Below are 18,345 nucleotides of genomic sequence, written 5' to 3' on the forward strand. Positions count from 1 at the left end.
AGGATATGGTATTTTATTTAGATCTTGAAAAAATCCATTAGTGAAAGAGAGACAAAAAGGCAAATTTAGAATGGTGAGGGGAACTTATTAAAACAAAATTGTGGTTGCTTTGTGCCATAATGATTTATTTTTATCTAAAGACTTGGGAAAGTCAACTAAATGTAAGAAAAGATTAAAATCTGGGTTTATATCTTCTGCTTTATTATGAACCAGCTATACGATCTTGGATAAGTTATTCAAAATATTTGATGCTTCATTTTGATACTCTTATAAGAGGAATAACAATTCCTATCTTAAGATTCAATGACATTTACTTAGCCCCTAAATAATTCTAAAGTTGACTGGTAATTTCCAGTTTAGGGACCAGGTGTAAGTTACTTAGCTTCTTTGAACCTCTTTTCTTTTCTCCAAAAAGAGAATGATGATGATACTCATATGCTAGATTTTTTGAGAAGATAGAATAGGATCATGTGGTCAGTGAGTGCTCATCTTGTTTGTACTTATTCTAGATCAAATATAAAATGAAGTAGTCACAGCCTAGGCAGACAGAACACGATATTCAAAGCCAAGAGACTAAGAGAATATCTAGTGTATTTGGGAAACTTAAAATAGTTGATGTGGTTGATATTAAAGGCTAAAGGGAGAAAAGCAGTGAGAGAAAAGATGGGCAGTAGCTAAATCATGAACTATGTGCGTTTTGGCCTTCATTTTATCCCTAATTATGAGAATAGCAATGGAGAAGTGTTGACTGATTTGAGAAATATTTGGGAGGCAGAATTTACAGGGTTTAATGACAAATTGGGATGGGAAATGAGAGAGAAGAAGGAATCTAGGACAACTCATCAGTTTCTGGCTTAAGTGACTAAGTGACTAGGATGTTTGTAGTGTCAGTACCTACTTAGGAAATGAAGGGCTAAAAAGAAGTATGTGTGTGTGTGTGTGTGTTTGTGTTTGTGTAAGGTTAGGGGGTGAGAATGGTTGATGAGTTTGATTTTCAAAATGTTGGGTTTGAAGAGGTAGTGAATATCAAATGGAAATTTTCATTAAGCCCCTGTATATTTGGTTCAAAGTGTGACCCTGAAGGAGACTTGTGAACTTTAAGAATGTAAGTGATAGTTGCGGGTATGGAAATGAAAGAAATTAAATAAATTAAATTTATAAATTAGGCAGAGAAGAGACAGAAAGACAACTCCAGGAAATACAATTACTTCATGTCTAGAATGAGGAATTGAGTTCGAGATGGAAAGAAACTTAGAGGGAGGGACTAGATGATCCTGACAATAAAAATGGTAAGGGCTAGATAATATTAATTGAATGCTTATTGTATAATGGACACCATGCTGAGTTGTATATAATTATTATCTCGTTTTATATAAAGGGAAATGAAGGCTTAGGGATAATAAATGATGTCCCAAGGCACACATTTGTAAGTATTTGGATCTGGGTTTGAAGTCAGGAAGCCTGACTGCAGAGCTTGAATTCTTATAAATTCAGGTTGGAGAGATGTCAGCAAAGTCACGGGAAAAGAGGAATGCCAGAAGGGAGAGTTTAACTGTGTTAAGCAAACGTTGTACATTTTGCATTGAATGTAACAATTAGGAAGAGAAGTCATAAGTGATCTTGAAAAGAGACTTTCCATGTATATGGCAGAAGGCAAAGCCAAATTACAGAACATGGAGCAGGTATAACAAAGACAGTAGCAAGTATGAACTTATTGGTGATGCCAAGATCACATTTCCAGTGGTCATAACCCTTTGGGTTTCTGGAATAGCTCTATGAAGACAAAGACCTAACTGGTTTTTAGAAATTTGAAGATTTTTAACAATTATGCATTTGCCACATGAAGGCTAATAAGGGAAGTAAAACTCTCATGGCAAATAGGTAGGACTGCTTATTTAACAACAGCAACAATGACAACACATACTCCCTCAGAGCCCCTGCTGTCCATTCAAACCCAATTTATGGGACTGGTTCTTCCTGTCCACCTGAATCAGCAAACTAGGTCAGGGCTGATGGATCCTTTGCTCATTCTCAGATAATGAAAGAGTCTTTGTAACTTCTATCCACAAAGGAGTCTCAATTCAATCATAATTTTGTATATTACAGTGTAATAATCAAAACCTTAAAACTTTGTTAGAAGGCAGTTTTCCCATCCCATCTCTTAGCCGGAACCTGATCCAAACTGATTGCATGCAGGGGTAAGAGTGAGGCTTTATAGGTTGCTTCCCTCTTTCCACTACCAGCACTTTTGCTCTTCCTCCGTCATCTTGCTAATAGATTTCTGACCAGTGGAATTGGGAAATTTTCAGCAGTGGAGAAAAGAGAGATATAACAAGCAAGAAAATATTTTCATTCCAAAAAAATGTGAGTAAACTGGGTTTGATGCTCTCTGAGCCTAGGAAGTACTTGAAGTTGATTGATTCATTCTTTAAGTTTCCTGGATTCTTATGAGACCCTCTTCCCATCATTGGGAGCTCTCTAATCCTCTAAATGGACAAGCGTGTTAATGTTATTGCCTGGTCATTTATGATTTCTTCCTAAGCTTGCAGATGACAGAAAATACAATTCTAGTTTTCAAGGTTTCCAAGATCCCTGTCTATCTACACTTGGAAGAATGAGAAGCTGTCATTCCATTTCACTCTCTCATTCATAGTCTACTAGTAGTTCATGGGAACCAGTCACTTGGGGTGACTTGTTCATAGGCAATGTCATTACTCCCCAAACTGCTATGATGCTATTTCAAGTGGTCTCTTTAGTCAATCTATCCCTCTTCAGATTTTCCAAGGCAAGAAACAGAAGTGAGTCCACTTTGCTTCTCAAGTCTCCGGAACACATAATAAGCACGCTGAGTGTCCACATGAAGCCCTTTCCCAAGGTTTGAGGTGGGGCATAGGAACTCTCATCCCTGACCTCTTGGGTATAGTAGTACTTATAGAACCCCAATGGATTTCCCTAAAATTTCTCCTTAACCTCTAACTCCTCAACATTCTGTACTTTATATGTGAAGTGTTGAAAACTGTGAATTAGTTTTGTTATAAAATCCCAGGTAGTCTTGAACTCCAATCTGGAATGTGTCTGAGTTCTTTAGATCTTTGCTAAATTGATTGTAAAATGATTCATTTACATGGATTATTACTTGGAACTGAGAGGATTTTTGTTCTCATCTGCCTGAAATTTCTGTCTGAAAAGAAGAGCATGCTGAAGAATTCAGAGTGCTGACCCATGCCTGGAATTGCCGGTGTTGTTATCTCTGAATGAATAAATTCAGTTAAGCATTAATTAAAATAGCAACACAACAAATTAACACAACTTCCCCGTGCAACATAATGATCAATAAAGGAAAGACACAGGTGCCTTAGAGAAAAATTTAATCTAAGTGCAAATCTTTTATTCATAAGTGTCAAATTAAATCTGCTTGACTTTTAAAAGCGCCATTCAAACATTAATAAATGTTTTTGTAGCAAAGGGGGAAAATGCCACACTCTTTTGTAAGCTAAAATGCATATGATTTTACATATTCCCAAATGGAAAACATGAACTAAGCACAATGTATAAATGAGAAAAAGAATTAAAATGAGTTTATCATAAGCAGAATTTCCAGTGTAAGTTATGTCCACAAGTGTACCTTGGACTTATGGACAATAATATTTTCACCTATTTATGTTTGTCAAACAGGAAGAGTATTCTTGACTAAAGAATTCAATTTATATTAGGTTGAGGAATTAAAGCATTTTATTATCATAACTGCTGAACAGCTCTCTATGAAGATCTTTGCTATTAAGGCTTGGGGAAAAAACAAAAGAAGATCAACCACTCTTGTTATGAACAATAAATGCTAATAGAGCTAACTTGAGGATGGTCCAAAGAGACCCAGCACAGGCCAGCACATTCACAGATATTTTCAAAGTTTAAAGCATTATGCCTTGTGGAGAGATAAAATAGAACCAGGCTCTTTGGCTCATGGTACTTGGAACATTTGATTTTATTCTGTGAGGGCAAAGGGCCTTAGTTAAGACCATAGTCAAAATACATGCAAAAGTATTCTGTGAAGACTTCTCACTGAAAAATAAATACAGAACAGTGAAGAAATAAGAATAAAATTACCAAAGACAGCTCCAGTTTGGGAACCAGAATAAATTCTGGTTCTCAATTTGGATCGTTTTAGAGATGTGCAGATTAATTTATTGGACTCCTGGTGAATCAACAGTATTCTCTTAAGTTAAGATCACATTAATATCATGAGATGAAAGCAGAAAATAAAGTGAAATAAAATAAAGTCTCTAATGATTTATAGGGTCCTCCCCTCTTCCCACTATCACAAGGGAAATGGTAGTAATACAGGGGTGTTTATAATAGATTTGATTATGAACTGACTGGATGGTGGTTAATAGTGTGAGTTTTTGGAGTCAAATAACCAGTATTCTAGTTCTGGATTTACAGTTAGTGCATTTAATTACAGGCTAAAAATGGAGGATGATGGTGGAAGCTGATTCCTGCACAGGGAATTCTTACACAGAAACCCAAAGATGAGGGAGCTTATGGTGTAGCTGAAATTCTAAACTTATTTCCTGACACATTTCCCCTTTTGCTTCCACTGTGTGAGATTACATATCCTAAAATAGTACTTTGATCTGCTCATGGTCAGTTCAGGAATTTACAACATTTCACTGCTGCTCCCCCATCCCTAACACCGCCTCCACCAAAAAAAAATAATTTCGTAAACTCAAGGTTAAAAACCTTAAATAACGTACTTCAGTATACTTTGCAAGATCTTTTAACATATTAACGTAAAGCTTCCCTGTCTATCAAACTAGGTATTTTACTTTCCTACAGAGAATCTTAAACATTATTGCTTTTACTATTCTTGTTTCTCCCTAATATTCATGCTTATCTTGATTTGGAATCTTGTGTGTTCTCCTTCTCATAAATAACCACCTCGCATCCTAAAATCTCACCTCTAGAAAGCTGTTTATGAAATTTCACATTGAAATAACCTTTTTTTTTTAAATGTTGGCAGTGTATCCTAAATACCTTTTGATGTATTTATGTATCTACCTCTAGTACACTGGAAGTGCTGGACCTAGAAGTGCAAGCAGAAAATGACTTACTTCTATCTTTGTCACTCACTTTGCTACGTCATTCCTCCCCTTCCCAATCCAATACTGGAACTAATCCCATAGCTTTTCTGGTCCTTTTCATGTATAAACAAAGTCTCATTTCTAGATATCTTTAAAAGTCCAGTCAAGCCTAAATTAAGACTACAACCTCTGATCTTTTCAGTCTTCTTAGCTCCTGCTGTTCCTGCTGGGGCCCCAAAGCTGGCAGACGGCCCTATTGGTTGTATTATTTTAAGAGGATTCTAACTCAACTCTCTTTGCCCTTTGGTAAAACTTGAAGGCTTTTCTGTCTTTGCAATGCAATTCCAAGCAGCTCCAGCCAAGTTTTAGATTTAAGCTTTTTGAAGAGAACATCCAACACCAAATCTCTTCGCCTTCCCAAGGATGATAGTCAAAGAAATCGTTCAATATGCTCTGACCCAGTAACAGAACAGGATGGGTCTTTGAAATTCTATAGCTCAGCAAATAAAAGCCTGATGTCAGTGTTCCTTCTGACAAGCACAAAAATCTCTCTGAGGATTACCTTTCTTGCTTTCTATATTTCAGGTGAGCTGGGGAAACATAATAAGTAGCATTGGGGGGAAAACCAACATGGCATCCAGTCCTCAGCTCCTTCCCTGGGGCAGAGAGTAAAGAGTGGTATCAATCAATATCATACACCACATTCACAGAATGAAGGGGAAAAGAACTCCCGTATGATCCTGTCATTGATGCAGAGAAAGCATTTGACAAAAGTCAGCACCCTTAATAGAAATACTCAACAAACCAGAAACAGAATGACACTATCTCAACAGAATAAAGACCTTATATGAAAACCCATAGCTAACATCATACTCAATGGTGAAAGACTGAAAGCTTGTCCTCTAAGATCAGGAAATGCCTACTAAAAGGAGTTCCTGGACCCTATTCCGACATGTGTATGTTGAAGCTTCCCTACACCAACGAGCAATTCTCCTTCACCAGCAGCGTATGCAAAAATTCAACTCAATTCTGATACTATCTACCTGGAGATAGAATCATATTCCACAGGTAAAGGGCTCGGTTGCAGAAGACTCCACTTCAGATGCCAGTCACAAGTCTAGGTTCTTACCTGGTCTTCTGATCTACTGGCTATAAATCAGAGGTTCCCACATTCCCTTCCTTGAGTTTGATTAATTTGCTAAAATGGCTCATAGACTGCAGGAAATCTTGTTTACTTACTAGATTACCAATTTATTACACAAGGATATTAAAGGATATAAATCAGCAGTGAGATGAAGAGATACCTAGGGAGAGCTCCCAAAGAAAAGGACTTCTGTCCTTGTGGAGGTTGGGGCCTGGCACCTTGACATGTGGAAGCATTCCATTTCCTGACATAGAAGTTTCTTGAAAGGGGGACAAAAACCATCCTTTTGGACTTTTATGGAGGCTTCACTACCTAGTTATGATTGGCTAAATCTTTGGCCAGTGGTGATTGAGTCAACCTCTACGCTCCCAGAAAATCAGGTTGTGAGACTGAAGGTTCCAGCCCTCTAATCACATGGTTGGTTCTCTGGCAGCCAGCCCCCACACTTGGATGGGATCCAAAAGTCACTTTCCCTGAAGCATTTTCAGGAACTGAGGACTAGATAACTAACATCCTATTGCTCTTATAACTCATGAAATTCCATATTTGGGGAGATGTGAGCCAGGAACTGTGGATGGAGAACAAATACATATAAGAAACACATATTTGGTTGTTTGAATGACCATAAATTATAAATTACAAGAAACCTGCTTTTGTCACTTCTCTTCACTGGTACTGGATGCCCTAGTCAGAGAAATTAGATAAGACAATGAAATAAAAATGAATCCAAACTGGAATGGAAGAAGTAATGTTATTTCTGTTTGCAGCAATATGATCTTATATGTTGAAAGCCCTAACACACACTCTCTGTTAGAATTAATAAAATAATTCAGCAAAGTTGTAAGATAAAAAATCAAGACACAAAAATCAGTTGCATTTCTACACACTATATATTATGCTGTACACTAATGGTGAACAATCTGAAGAGGAAATTAAGAAAACAATTCCATTTACAATAGCATCAAAAAGAATGAAATACCTAGGAATAAATTTAACCAATGAGGCAAAAGATGTGTACACTGAAAACTACAAAATGTTGCTAAAGAAATTAAGGAAGACACAGATAAATTGAAAAACATCCCCTGTTGATGAACTGGAAGGCTCAATATTGTTAAAATGTCAATACTACCTAAAGCAATTTACAGATTTAATAAAATTCATATCAAAATCTCATGAGCATATTTTGCAAATAGAATTTCAAAATCTATCCTAAAATTTACATGGAATTTCAAGGGACTCCAAAAGGCCAAAACAATCTTGAAAAAGAATAAGGATGGAGGTCTCATGTTTCAATTTCAAAACTTATTACTAAGCTAAAGTAATCAAAACAGTGTGGTTACTTGTTAAAACCATTCATATTGACCAATAGAATAGAATGAAAAGCCCAGAAATAAGACCTCACATATATGATCAAATAATCTTCAGCAAGCATGACAAAACCATTTAATGAGAATATGACAGTCTTTTGAACGATTGGTGATGGAAAAGCTGGACACTTTTCCAAAGAAGATATGCAAATGGCCAAGAAAGACATGAAAAGATGAAATAAGTGAATAAGCTAGTCATAAAATGACAAACACTGTATGATTCTACCTATATGAAATACCCGAATAGGTAAATTCGTAGAGACAAAGTAGAATGGTGGTTACTGTTGGCTGTGGGGAGGAGAAACTGAGGGGTTATTTCATGGGTATAAATTTTCAGTTTTGCAAGATGAAAAAGTTCTCTAGATTGGTTAAATGACCATGTGAATGTATTGACACTACTGAACTGTACATTTAAAAATGGTTAAGATGGTAAATTTTATGTTACATTTATCTTATCTCAATTAAAAATAAATTTAAAATTCTTCAGCAGTGGGCCCACTTCTCATTGATGTCCATCACCAAGTGGATGTTAGAGAAGTTTGAGCCTTAGAACAACTACTTTGAAAGCCATCAATGTGACCTACATTAAAATTTATTGTATTGAAATATATTTACTATAACTAAATCTTATAAAATCTGTCATCTTTTTAAAAAATTAAAATCTGTTGAAATATACTTAAATAAAATATTTAATGAATGGAATCCATGAAGCTTCAGATTTTGACAGGTTTATTGAATTATAATTATTGAAAACAAAGCTTGAAAATGAGAAGGCACTGGCACTAATCACAACAAAATCAAAGCAGGAGTTTAACAAATTAAAGAATGAGAGCTCAAATAACTTATAAAGTATAATTTTGAAATTCCCTAATTTGTGCTTTGGAACACCTTGACTTGGAAAAATATATTCATTAGAGTTGTTAACTTGGTTAAATTTATATTTAATAACATAATGAAATGAAATTGATGAGGCCTAATTTTGCAGCATCTAATTTTGAAACATTAACAAATATGAATAGAGATTATTTGATGAATTTTACTGCGTCAAAATATTTGTTGAAGAAACACATTCTTGATGGAAAAAAAAAATACCTGTGAGAATATTTGAGTTCCAGTTTATACAGTTTAACACAGAAAAAATGGAAATGAGAATATTTTTAATTTAGCAGAACTTTCTCTGAGTTTACCAGTTATATCAGCACCTACAGAAAGAATAGTCTCTCAAATGCAAATATTATGGTCTATAGAGAAGCATCAAAGATGTCAACAATTTCAAATTCATGAGCCTTCAAAAGTAACTTTGAGACAAATTTCAGGCACATCCTCTCCAATAGTTACCATTTTTGGATTTTAATTTTTAATATTCTCAGTGCGTTAAATGGTATCTCAAGAGGAGAAAATATACATTCTCGAAGATTTATTTCTATTTTTTCATATTGTTAAGTCATATCATTCGAAAAGGGAAGGGGGAAAGGACAAATTCGTGGTATGGAATTGATAGATAAAAACTACTATAAATAGTAGATATATAAAATAGATAAGCAACAAGGATATACTGCACAGCACAGGAAATTATAGCCATTATCTTATAATAGCCTGTAATGGAGTATAATCTGTCAAAATACTGAATCACTATGCTGTACACCTGAAACTAATACAATATTGTAAGTCAACTCATTTCAATTAAAAATTCTGATTATTTACTGCTGGTATGTATTTTTTAAAACTTGGAGTAGACATAAGATTCTTGGTTTGCAGATCTTTTTCCATGGTAAAATGTAAATGTTAGTTCAGGCTTTCTGGTTGTGAAATTGCATTGCAGAAGTCACAGTTGGGCAAGAAATTATCAAATTTCCCTGAATGGATCACCTGGATCCCTTGTGTATTCCTTTCTGCTTCCATTTTGTAACAGTAGTCCAACTCCATTTTGATAATCTATCAATTACCCCTACCAAGATGGTGATTCCTTTCCTTCCTTGCTGGTCTCTTGGAAGAAGTGTCCCAGAATGCCCAGGCACTTGTCCAGCTAATGGTTACATGGGACATTTTCTGTGTCTCCAGGTGAAACTATGTTCTCTTTGGGTGACAGGGGCTGGTAATATGCCACCTACTACAGGTGGGAAACTCATTGCCAGCTGGGCAGCAAGCACTCCATTTCCAAAACCCCTCATAGCACCTGCTTTCTCAGATCACTTTCAATACCATTGCTATAGTTTGGCATCTCTGGATGTAGTTACTGAGATGGAGTTTAGTCTGCAGGTTATTTACTGGGAATTTACTCCCTTGGATGAGAAGGAAAGAAAGCAAGATTGGGTAGAAGAATGTGTTGAATTGTGTCAAAGGTCTGGCAAAGCATCTTCCAGATCCACAGGGAGCTCTGGAACAAACAGGGCCTATCAGAGTTGTACAAAGTTGGACCTTTATACACAAGTATTGATCAGTCATTTGATGTGGACAACACTAGGAAGGGTGTGCCCTAGATCTCTGCAGCTTAACAAACCTGAAGTGACTTACAGCTGGAACAACTGAAGGGGGAATCTAAGTGGACTATCTGTGTTTCTACACAGGCTTCAAATTTCTCCTCTTTGTCTTCAGTATTTCAGGTTTTTATATTTTGCTCTGTGCTTTTTGATGTTTCACTCACTCTTCTAGGTCAAAAATAAAGCTCTCGACAAGAATCTATGGAATTGCTTAATGGGAAAATCATGTTTTTTTCTAACTCTATAATGTATTTTGGGAGATACTTTTCTCTTAAGTGCTCTTATATTTTTACTCAGGTTTTCATCTAAAGCCTTGGCTGCCCTTTTTCATTGGGTCAATGTTGTGATCACTCTACATGGTTTTCTGCTTCCTGAGTGCTTAATCTCTGAAGAATTGGTGATTTTTCTTTGGTAGCTTATGGGGCATCCAGACTGGTTACTTCTATATCCTAAAATGTGCTGAGGAAGGGGCTGTCTTCCCCTGTGGGACAGGAGACAGTGTGCAAGAAGTGGTCCTGCCTCCCCTGACCAGGAGCTAGAAAGATGCTCTCTCCCCTGTCTTGGCTCCCTGGATTTTTAGAGTCAGGACTCTGTCAATTTATTCAAATTGCAGTTTCCATCTTGTCCATTGTCTAAAACTGTTTGATGATCATCACCTTTCTCTGATTAAAAGAAAGGTACAAAATAACTCGTTATACTTCTTTCCATTCAGTTTCAGTTTTCCTTGCAGTGGCAATGTGTGGAGAAATTGTAAGTATTCTTCTGAAATTCCTTTTGACTCTCTGAGACTCAGTTTCCTCTTCTAAGATTTTACTCCTTGAGGAAATCATTTCTTTAATTCTGATTATTTCTGGAATACCCTACACAGAACTGCCTATACAGGAAAAAAGGCAGACCTGATAGAAAACTATAGCACATCATTGTTAGAGGAAGAAAGTTTCTAGAATCTGACTTGAATTTGAATCTCAAATGTGTCATTTACTTTATTTAAATCCCAGACAAATGATTTAGTTAAAACAACTCAATACATTCTCCTTAAATAATGTTTTTAAAATACCCTGAAATTTAGTAGTGTTACTTAAGAAATTATTTACATATACTATTTATTTGGTGGGGTTTGAACTTAGGACTGGCTGATTCTAAGCATACTTTTTTTTTCTTACTACATATGCAGACTTATTTATTATACTGTAACTTCCAGCTTGTATTCCAGGAAATTATATATCATCACAGAAACTTGAATTTAATATAATTTTCACATGACATGAAGTATTATTCCTTTAAAATTTTTTTTCTGCCATTTAAAAATGTAGCAAATATAGGCCATCAAAAGGTATTGCTAAATTCTACTGCATTATAACTGGATTGGAACTAAGGGATGAATGGGAATAAAAGAAAGATAATAAATGTTGGGTGGGGAAGTGAGAGGGACATAGAGATGGAGGTAAATACTTGATACATGAGAGAGAAAGAGTGACAGAGGCACATACAAACAAAGGAGAAAAGAGAGAGAGAGACAAAATATTTGGCCTTTGACTTTCCACCTTGTGGAATAGTAGTAGTTCAAGCCAATTAGATATAAAGGCAAGATAAGATAACTCTAGCTGACACATTTGGATATGCATACACAGAAAAAGAATTGATCCCTTAATTCTGGCACTAACTAGTTAGTTTATAATAGGTGTCAGCAAACTACAAACCATGGACCAAATCCAGCTTGACACCTGTTTTTTTATGGCCTGCAAGATAAGAATATTTTAATAATTTTAAATTGTTAAAAAAAACACAAAAGAAGAATAATATTTTGTGCTGTGTGTAAATTAAGTGAAATTAAAATTTTCATGATTATATTAACTAAACTTTTATTGAAACACAGACATACCAATTTGTTTGCATGTTGTTTTTGGCTGCTTTTGTGCTTGCTGCAAGACAGAGTTAAGCAGTTACCACGAAGACTGTATGGCCTGCAAAGCCTAAATTATATACAGTCTGGCCCTCGTGCTCAGTGTCTCCTGGTCTATAGCCATACTTGTTATAGGGATCCAAATTTTGGTTTATAATTTTTACAAACTTTGGACTCATGTGACCTATTCTGAGTGTTCAAGGGAAGACTCTGATGGAATGTGCTGACACTCCTTCTTAAGAAGTGACATGAATAAAGTTGTTTCAGAGTCAGCAGGTCTAGAAACACACAATACCCTGCCTGCCAAATAGGTCATATTAATAAACATCCAAATAGGTTACACCGTATGTCTTACTTTGTGCTAGAACATCTTGGTAATTATCAAATGGCTTCATTGAGCACACTCATTCCCTATCATATACTTCCAGTTCCTTTTAATTGCATTTTCACTATTCTCCTACAAATAGTTCTGTGGATTTGTCTCCTTATCTTATTATGTTTAAGGTCTTGCTGAACTGTACCTGGAGGTTAACACTTAGTTGAATGGCAGTGTGGGTCAAACCAAAATTTCAACATAAAATTCTCTGACAATGTTTTTCCAAGGAACTGCGGGGTCTTCATTGAACCCAATGCTATATCCTGAAAAAAACTTTCTATTGCCTTGTTTCTGTTTAAGAATTTGCCCCTTTTACTGATTTCAGCATTCAATTATCCTTTTTGTTTTTTTTTAATTTCTCAACTTTTATTTATATATATATATATATATTTATATATAGATAAAGATACAAATGACTGGATTTTATTGGCATTTATCATTCCTAATTATAGATTTTATTTTTAAAAGAAGCATATAATCAAAGCTTGGATAAAGGTTATATATCCTGTGATCCTTTATTTATTTATTTAACGTTTTTATTGGAGTATAATTGCTTTACAATGGTGAGTTAGTTTCTGCTTTATAACAAAGTGAAACAGCTATACATATACATATATCCCCATATCTCTTCCCTCTTGCATCTCCCTCCCTCCCACCCTCCCTATCCCGCCCGTCTATCTGGTCACAAAGCACCGAGCTGATCTCCCTGTGCTATGAGACTGCTTCCCACTAGCTATCTATTTTACATTTGGTAGTGTATATATGTCCATGCCACTCTCTTACATTGTCCCAGCTTGACCTTCCCCCTCCCCGTGTCCTCAAGTCCATTTTGTAGTAGGTCTGCATCTTTATTCCCGTTTTGCCCCTAGGTTCTTCACGACCATTTTTTTTTTTTTTTTTTAGATTCCATATATATCTGTTAGCATGCGGTATTTGTTTTTCTCTTTCTGACTTACTTCACTCTGTATGACAGACTCTAGGTCCATCCACCTCACTACAAATAACTCAATTTCATTTCTTTTTATGGCTGAGTAATATTCCATTGTATATATGTGCCACATCTTCTTTATCCATTCATCTGTCAATGGACACTTAGGTGGCTTCCATATCCAGACTATTGTAAATAGAGCTGTAATGAACACTGTGGCACATGACTCTTTTTGAATTATGGTTCTCTCAGGGTATATGCCCAGTAGTGGGATTGCTGGATCATATGGTAGTTCTACTTTTAGCTTTTTAAGGAACCTCCATACTGTTCTCCATAGCGGCTGTATCAATTTACATTCCCACCAACAGTGCAGAGGGTTCCCTTTTCTCCACACCCTCTCCAGCATTTATTGTTTCTAGATTTTTTGATGATGGCCATTCTGACTGGTATGAGGTGATACCTCATTGTACTTTTGATTTGCACATCTCTAATGATTAGTGATGTTCAGCATCCTTTCATGTGCTTGTTGGCAATCTGCATATCTTCTTTGTAGAAATGTCTATTTAGGTCTTCTGCCCATTTTTGGATTGGGTTGTTTTTTTGTTTTTTATTTTTTATATTGAGCTGCATGAGCTGCTTTTAAATTTTGGAGATTAATCCTTTGTCAGTTGCTTCCTTTGAAAATATTTTCTCCCATTCTGAGGGTTGTCTTTTCTTCTTGTTTATGGTTTCCTTTGCAGTGCAAAAGCTGTGAAGTTTTATTAGGTCCCATTTGTTTACTTTTGTTTTTATTTCCATTTCTCTAGGAGGTGGGTCAAAAAGGATCTTGCTGTGATTTATGTCCTAGAGTGTTCTGCCTATATTTTCCTCTAAGAGTTTGATAGTGTCTGGCCTTACATTTAGGTCTTTAATCCATTTTGAGTTTATTTTTGTGTATGGTTAGCGAGTGTTCTAATTTCCTTCTTTTACATGTAGCTGTCCAGTTTTCCCAGCACCACTTATTGAAGAGGCTGTCTTTTCTCCATTGTATATTCTTGCCACCTTTATCAAAGGTAAGGTGACCATATGTGTGTGGGTTTATCTCTGGGCTTTCTATCCTGTTCCATTGATCTATATTTCTGTTTTTATGCAAGTACCATACTGTCTTTATTACTGTACCTTTGTAGTATACTCTGAAGTCCGGGAGCCTGATTCCTCCAGCTCCTTTTTTCTTTCTCAAGATTGCTTTGGCTATTCAGGGTCTTTTGTGTTTCAATACAAATTGTGAAATTCTTTGTTCTAGTTCTGTGAAAAATGCCAATGGTAATTTGACAGGGATTGCATTGAATCTGTAGATTGCTTTGGGTAGTAGAGACATTTTCACAATGTTGATTCTTCCCCAAGAACATGGTATTTCTCTCCATCTGTTTGTATCATCTTTAATTTCTTTCATCCATGTCTTAAAATTTTCTGCATACAGGTCTTTTGTCTCCTTCAGTAGGTTTACTCCTAAGTATTTTATTCTTTTTGTTGCAATGGTAAATGGGAGTGTTTTCTTAATTTCAGTTTCAGATTTTTCATCATTGGTGTATAGGAATGCAAGAGATTTCTGTGCATTCGTTTTGTATCTTGCTACGTTACCAAATTCATTGATTAGCTCTAGTAATTTTCTAGACATCTTTAGGATTCTCTGTGTATAGTATCATGTCATCTGCAAACAGTGACAGCTTTACTTCTTCTTTTCCGATTTGGATTCCTTTTATTTCTTTTTCTTCTCTGATTGCTGTGACTAAAACTTCCAAAACTATGTTGAATAATAGTGGTGAGAGTGGGCAACATTGTCTTGTTCCTGATCTTAGTGGAAATGGTTTCAGTTTTTCACCATTGAGGATGATGTTGGCTGTGGGTTTGTTGTATATGGCCTTTATTATGTTGAGGTAAGCTCCCTATATGCCTACTTTCTGGAGGGTTTTTATCATAAATGGGTGCTGAATTTTGTCGAAAGCTTTTTCTACATCTATTGAGATGATCATATGGTTTTTCTCCTTCAATTTGTTAATATGGTTTATCACATTGTTTGATTTGCGTATATTGAAGAATACTTGTATTCCTGGGATAAACCCCACTTGATCATGGTGTATGATCCTTTTAATGTGCTGTTGGATTCTGTTTGCTAGTATTTTGTGGAGGATTTTTGCATCCATGTTCATCAGTGCTACTGGCCTGTAGTTTTCTTTCTTTGTGACATCTTTGTCTGGTTTGGTATCAGGGTGATGGAGGCCCTGTACAATGAGTTTGGGAGTGTTCCTCCCTCTGCTATAGTTTGGAAGAGTTTGCAAAGGATAGGTGTTAGCTTTTCTCTAAATGTGTGATAGAATTCATCTGTGAAGCCATTCGGTCCTGGGCTTTTGTTTGTTGGCAGATTTTTAATCACAGTGTCAATTTCAGTGCTTGTGATTGGTCTATTCATATTTTCTATTTCTTCCTGATTCAGTCTCGGAAGGTTGTGGATTTCTAAGAATTCTTCCATTTTTTCCAGGTTGTCCATTTTATTGGCATATCGTTGCTTGAAGCAATCTCTCATGATCCTTTGTATTTTTGCAGTGTCAGTTTTTACTTCCCCTTTTTCTTTTCTAATTCTATTGATTTGAGTCTTCTGCCTTGTTTTCTTGATGAGTCTGGCTAATGGTTTATCAATTTTGTTTTTCTCAAAGAACCAGGTTTTCATTTCATTGATCTTTGCTATCATTTCCTTCATTTCTTTTTCATTTATTTGTGATCTGATCTTTATGATTTCTTTCCTTCTGCTAAGTTTGCCGCTTTTTTGTTTTTCTTTCTCTAATTGCTTTAGGTGTAAGGTTAGGTTGTTTATTTGAGATGTTTCTTGTTTTTAAGGAAGGATTATATTGCTATAAACTTCCTTCTTAGAACTGCTTTTGCTGCATCCCATAGATTTTGGGTCATCCTGTTTTCATTGTCATTTGTTTCCAAGTATGTTCTGATTTCCCATTTGATTTCTTCAGTGATCTCTTGGTTAAGTAGTGTATTGTTTAGCCTCCATGTGTTTGTATTATTTACAGATTTTTTTCCTGTAATTGATATCTAGTCTCATAGCGTTGTGGTCAGAAAAGATACTTCATTCGATTTCAATTTTCTTATATTTACCAAGGCTTGACTTGTGACCCAAGATATGATCTATCCTGGAGAATGTTCCATGACCACTTGAGAAGAAAGCGTATTCTGTTGTTTTTGGATGGAATGTCCTATAAATATCAGTTGACTCCATCTTGTTTAATGTATCATTTAAAGCATGTGTTTCCTTATTTATTTTCATTTTGGGTGATCTGTCCATTGGTGAAAGCGGGGTGTTAAAATCCCCTACTATGATTGTGTTACTGTCTATTTCCCCTTTTATGGCTGTTAGTATTTGTCTTATGTATTGAGGTGCTCCTATGTTGCGTGCATAAATATTTATAATTGTTTTATCTTCTTGGAGTGATCCCTTGATCATTATGTAGTGTCCTTCTTTGTCTCTTGTAATAGTCTTTGTTTTAAAGTCCATTTTATCTGATATGAGAATTGCTACTCCAGCCTTCTTTTGATTTCCATTTGCATGGAATATCTTTTTCCATCCCCTCACTTTCGGTCTGTATGTGTCCCTAGGTCTGAAGTGGGTCTCTTTTAGGCAGCATATATATGGATCTTGTTTCTGTATCCATTCAGCCAGTCTATGTCTTTTGGTTGGAGCATTTAATCATTTACATTTAAGGTAATTATTGATATGTATGTTTCTATTACCATTTTCTTAATTGTTTTGGGTTTGTTATTGTAGGTCTTTTCCTTCTCTTGTGTTTCCTGCCTGGAGAAGTTCCTTTAGCATTTGCTGTAAAGCTGGTTTGGTTGTGCTGAATTCTCATAGCCTTTGCTTGTCTGTAAAGGTTTTAATTTCTCTGTCAAATCTGAATGAGATCCTTGCTGGATAGAGTAATCTTGGTTGTGGCTTTTTCCGTTTCATTACTTTATTTTATTTTATTATTATTATTATTTTGTGTGTGTGTGTGTGTGGTACGTGGGCCTCTCACTGTTGTGGCCTCTCCTGTTGGGGAGCACAGGCTCCGGACGCGCAGGCTCAGTGGCCATGGCTCATGGGCCCAGCCGCTCCGCGGCATGTGGGATCTTCCCAGACCAGGGCACGAACCCGTGTCCCCTGCATCGACAGGTGGACTCTCAACCACTGCACCACCAGCGAAGCCTCCTTTCATTACTTTAAATATATCCTGCCACTCCCTTCTGGCATGCAGAGTTTCTGCTGAAAGATCAGCTGTTAACCTCATGGGGATTCCCTTCTATGTTATTTGTTGTTTTTCCCTTGCTGCTTTTAGTATTTTTTCTTTGTATTTTATTTTTGATAGTTTGATTAATATGTGTCTTGGTGGATTTATCCTGTCTGGGACTCTCTGTGCTTCCTGGACTTGATTAACTATTTCCTTTCCCATATTAGGGAAATTTTCAACTCTTATCTTTTCAAATATTTTCTCAGTCCCTTTCTTTTCCTCTTCTTCTTCTGGGACCACTATAATTCGAATGTTGGTGTGTTTAATGTTGTCCCAGAGGTCTCTGAGACTGTCTTCAATTCTTTTCATTCTTTTTTCTTTATTCTGCTCTGCAGTAGTTATTTCCACTATTTTATATTCCAGGCCACTTATCCATTCTTCTGCCTCAGTTATTCTGATATTGATTCCTTCTAGAGAATTTCTAATTTCATTTATTGTGTTGTTCATCATTGTTTGTTTGCTCTTTTGTTCTTCTAGGTCCTAGTTAAACTTTTCTTGTGTCCCTTTGTTTTTGCTTTTTTTTGTTTGTTTGTTTGTTTTTGTTTTTTTCTCTTTTTTTAATGGGGAGTTGTTATTCAATTGATATAAAGTTTTAGTTAGGCTAGATGAATAAGTTCTAGAGAACAGCTGTACAAACGTATAGACTTTAGATAACAGTACATTATTGTACACTTCTAAATATGTTTAGAGGGTAGATATCATGTTAAGTGTTCTTATCATACATGCACACACAAAAAACACTCCTGAGATTTCTCA

Source organism: Delphinapterus leucas, chromosome 5 (genome assembly GCF_059928025.1).
Source record: "Delphinapterus leucas isolate spDelLeu-1000000601 "Yukka" chromosome 5, BTC_Dleu_Yukka2, whole genome shotgun sequence".
Lineage (NCBI taxonomy): Eukaryota > Metazoa > Chordata > Mammalia > Artiodactyla > Monodontidae > Delphinapterus > Delphinapterus leucas.